We start from the raw sequence: 5,320 nt of genomic DNA on the forward strand, positions 1-5,320 counted from the left end.
ATTTAATCCATTAACATTCAGTGTAATTATTGCCAAGTATGATTTGGTTGCTGTCATTTTGTTATGTGTTTTTTCATGGTGTCCCTGGTTTCTTTATTCCATATTATTTTCTGTGCTGAGCTCATTGTGTTTATGAATCCTGTTATCATTTCCTTTGTTGCTGTTTTTTTTTGTTTTTTTGTTTTTTTTTTTAGTATTTGCTGGATATTTGTCCTTGTCCTCTTTTTTATTGTAATATGAAGGTTTATCATTTTTCTTTGAGGTTACCCTATGATTTATACTTTTCTCCCTGAGTATAGAACCGTCTAATTTGTCTTGTAACTCTCTTAACTTCCTCACCATTTAGAAGTTCTGTAATTGCACCGTCTTTTCCCTCTTTTTGTTTGTAGTTGTCCTTACTTGCCAATTGATGTCTCTGGTTCCCTGTTTACAATCTTGAAATCTCATTTTATTTTGCCTATGTCCATAGCTGTGGTTTTTGGGATATGTCATCTTGTGTATTATTGTTCTGTTGATATTTGCTATTTTTGGTTCTCTGATCAAAATACTCCCTTTAGCATGTCTTGTAAGGTTGGTCTGTTTTTAACAAATTCCCTTAGTTTCTGCTTATCTGGAAATCTCCTAATTTCACCATCATATTTGAGGGACAATTTTGCCGGGTATATAATTCTTGGTTGAAAATTTTTCTCTTTCAGGGTTTTATATATACCATCCATTGTCTTCTCACTTGCATGGTCTCTGTGGAGAAATCCGAGCTTATTCTTACTGGCTGACCTTTGTAAGTAACTTTTTGTTTTTCCCGTGCTGCTTTCAGGATTCTGTCTTTGCCTTTGGTTTTGGTGAGTTTGATGATGATATGTCTCAGTGATTTTCTTTTTGGGTCTATCCTGTTTGGGGTTCATTGGACTTCCTGCATGGATATATTCTTTTTCATCATATCAGGGAAGCTCTCCTCCAGAAAATCTTGGACGATTTTCTCAGTGGTTTTATTTTTCTTTTCCTGTTCTGGAATTCCAATGCCATGTAGATCATTTCTTTTGATGATATCCCACATGAACCTTAGGCTTTCTTCATTTTGTTTTGATTTTTTTTCTGACTGATCCCTTACTATTTTTTTTTTTTTAATTTCTTCTGTTACCCTGTCATTTTTGAAGAAGGTGTTATTCAGTTTCCATGTGTTTGCTCCTTTTCCATTCATCTTCCTTGGGTTGACATCTAATTCTATAGCACTGTGATCTGAGAAGTTGCTTTGCAGTATTTCAATGTTTTTAAATTTATTGAGGCTTGCTTCATGGTCTAAAATATGGTCAATCCTGGAGAATGTTCCATGTGTGCTGGAAAATAATATACATTGTGCTGTTTTTGGGTGAAGTGCTCTGTAGATGTCTATAACATCACCTTGGTTGATTGTATTGTTTAGCTCTTCTGCATCTTTGTTGTGTTTCTTTCCAGTTGTTCTATTTTTTATTAAAATTGGTGTATTAAAGTCTACTGCTAATACTGTGAAGTCATTTTTTCACTTCTCTTAAAGTGTGCTTTATGTATTTTGGGGCTCTTTCATTGGATGCATAGATATTTATTATTGATATGTCTTCTTTTGTCTTTATCTTTTAATCATTACATAATGTCCTTTCTTATCTCTGTTGGTCACTTTTATCTTAAAGTTTATTTTATCAGAAGTTAATATTGTCACTCTTGCTCTCTTTTGCTTACATTTGCTTGGTTTATCATTTTCTAACCTTTGAATTTTAGTCTATTTTTGTCTTTGTGTCTAAAGTGAGTCTCTTGCAGGCAACATATAGATGGGTCATGTTTTCCTATCCAGTCTGCAACTCTCCAACACTTGAGTGGTGCATTTAATACATTTACATTCAATGTAATTATTGACAAGCATGAATATATTGATGCCATTTTGTTATGTGATTTTTCATGGTGTTCCTGATTTCTTTGCTGAGCGCATATTTTTATGAGTCATGTTATCAACTCTTTCATTGCTATTGTTTTTTTTAATATTTACTAAGTATTTATGCTTGTCCTCTTTTTAATTTTAATGCAAAGGTTTATTATTTTTCTTTGATGTTATCCTATAATTTATAATTTTCTTCTCAAATTTAAGTCTGGCCTATCTCACAATTGTCTTGATTTCCTCACCATTTAGAAGTTCTTTAACTACACTATTTATTCCCTCTTTCTGATTTGCAGTTCTTGTCATTTACTGATTGATGTCTTTGTTTCTCTGTTTACAGTCTTATAAGCTTATATTACTTTGGATATTTCCATAAATGGGCTGGTTTTCGGGTTATGTTGTCATGTGTGTTAATTATGGTTGCTCTTTGCTGTTGTTGATGCTCTCTCCAAAGAACTCCCTTTATCATCTTTTGTAAACTGGGACTGGTTTTGATATATTCTTTTTATTTCTTCATATCTGGAAATGTCCTAATTTCACCTACATATTTGATTGACAATTTTGCTGAATATATAATTCTTGGTTGGAGATTTTTTTCTTTCAGCATTTTTTATATATCATCTTTTGTCCTCTCACCTGCATGTTTTCTGCTGAGAAATTGGAGCTTAGTCATATTGGTTGCCCTTTGTAGGTAACTTTGTTTTCTTCCCCCTTGTTGCTTTCATTATTCTTGTTGTCTTTGGTTTTTGTGAGTTTGATGATGATATGTCTTGGTGATTTTCTTTTGAGATCTATACTTTTTGGGGTATGCTGAACTTCTTGAATGGATATATTCTTGTCTATCTTCATATTAGGGACATTCTCTTGCAAAAAAATCTTCAATTTTCTCTGTCTCTTCCTGTTCTGGAATTCCTAATACACATAGGCTATTCTTCTTGATGGTATTCCACAATAATTTTAAGCTGTCTTCATTGTGTCTTGATCTTTTGTCTGATTGATTCCTTAACAAAGTACTATTGAGGTATTTGTCTTTAATCTCTTGAATCATGTCTTCCATTGATTCTGTTCTACTCCATTGCCCATTCAGTATGTTATCTATTTCTGAAAGCTTAGTATTAATTTTCTGCCTTTATGTTTATTGTTTTTGTATCATTTCTAATTTTTGTTTATTTTGTTAATTTGTTCTTGTATTGTTTTCCTAAATTGTTCTAGAGTTTTGTCTATGTTTTCCTTAATTTCGTCAATGTTTTCCTTAATCTTGTCAGTGTTTCCCTAGATCTCTCTTTCAATTCATTTAAAGTACCCACATATAATTCTTTTGAATTCCTTATCAGGGAGTTCCAATGTTGCTTATTCAATGGATATTTTCTGTGTTTGTATCCTGATCACTTGTTTCTCCTACTTTATCTTGCTTGTTTGTGTGGGCTGTGATGGTCTGCTGTCTCTGAGACACTGTGGTGGTGTTGCAGTTATGTTTAATTTGTGGTTCGATGTTAGTAATTTGTCTAGGATTTTTTTTCCTTTATTTTGTTTTGATATATCTGTGTGAGCAGAGTACTGTGGTGTTCTATTTGCTAGTTATTAGCACTTAAGAACTCACCACCTGTCTGTGGGTGGGTGTCATAGAGAATGAGAGTGTGTGCGTAGATCTCTGTTAGCTGTTCATAAAGACCAGTTGAGGGTGAGTTGAATGTGAGTTGAGCTGGTATTGGCCACCATCTATCATTGGTCAGTTGGTGCAAAATCAAGTGGTGGCCCTCACTCAGTGAGTGGAGCTGAAGTTAAACAACAACCACAAAAATACACCAAAAATACAAAAACAAGGGAACAAAAAACTCAAATCATATAAAAAAGCAGGTATAATTGCAAAAGCATACAGAGAAATGTGATAAATAAGAAGAAAAACTTCCAAATATTTTTAAAAAGGATAAAAGAAATATGAGAAAAATAAAAAATTACACTATCTGGGGTGGGCAGAATGAGAGAAAAGTGCAAGAGTAAAAGATTAGGGAAAACTGCAAAAGGAAAAAAAATAAGTGCTGGGAAGAACCAGAAGGAAGAAAGTGGAGAGAACCAGGAAAAGGGAAGATAGGGAAATAAAATAATAATAATAATAATAATAATAAGCCAAGGAGAGGGAAAGAAGAAGAAGAAGAAAAAGGAAATGGAGAAGATAAAAAGAATAATTTAAAACAAACAAACAAAAAAAAACAAATATGTGGGGGTAAGGCATGGCATCCAGGCTCTGTCAGGGCACAAACCAAGAAGGATTTCCTGAAGGTCAAGAAGGTGGGTGGAGCCTGGTGTATGGCCATACCCCTGTTTGCCAAGAGAGTGCAGGGCACAAGAGTAACAAGTTCCATATCACACCTCTCCAGTTGTCAGTGTCCAGTGCGGTTGCCCATACTATCCTTAGCAGGTGGAATGCACTCCCAGGTCACAGTTCAAGCAAGAATGCCACACATACACATACTTTAAAATGGATGTGCCAGCTACTTGAATACATCTAAAATGGCTGTGGCCTCAGGAAAGCCTCTGGCAGTCCACAGGTCTGCCTGTCCCCTTGCTCGCTGTTCTACCTTCTGGTCATCAGGCACCAATGCAGTTCTTCCCTTGCAGCCTTGGTGAGGAAAGCTGATTCTTAGGTTGCTATAGGGAAGTATTCAAAATGCCTGTGACTTCAAGACAGCCAGTAGTCCTCAGCTCCATTTGTCCCCTTACTCACTGTTTCATTTGGGTTTTTCTAGTAATTCATAGTCCTGTGTTATTGTTGTTATGTGCCATCTGACCTGACTCATAGCAACCCCTCCTTGGATTTCCAAGGTAGTATCACTACGGAAGTAGATTGCCCCATCCTCAGAAGAAAGGGGTCACTATGAGCCAGGTCTGACTTGATGGCACATAACAACAACAAACAACAAATGACTGGAGAGTACTTCTAGTGTTTGTCATCAGATGGAGGTCAGTGAGACAAAAGAGTCATCCAGTGCATGAGACAGCTCCACTTAAGAAAGAACTCTCCTATTGAAAGGTTGTGTATGTTTAATAATCAATAAACAAACTTTTTTTTTTTTTTTTTTTTTTGCCAGCCCACACTTTGCCAGTGCTGGGCTGAATGTTGGGAGATATAAAAATGAAAAGGACTCAGTAAACAACAACAAAAAAATATATATTTCACACAACACAATAAATAATTTGTCAAAATTATGCAAAAAGAAATATGTGAGTCAGAGAAATAGTAAGGAGGGTAGGTAAAGAAAAGCTTTACAGAGGGTGTGACATTTGAGTTGGGTCTTGAAGAATAAGTGTGAGTTTGTTTTAATTGTGATTTGGGTGATAGTTTATAGAGCAAATTCACTTTCCATACAGCAGTTCACACTCATGTTGTCTCTTGACATTGACTACCATTTACCT

Source organism: Orycteropus afer, unplaced genomic scaffold, assembly GCF_000298275.1.
Source record: "Orycteropus afer afer isolate SDZICR_OR568_19922 unplaced genomic scaffold, OryAfe1.0 scaffold00940, whole genome shotgun sequence".
In the NCBI taxonomy this organism is placed as follows: domain Eukaryota; kingdom Metazoa; phylum Chordata; class Mammalia; order Tubulidentata; family Orycteropodidae; genus Orycteropus; species Orycteropus afer.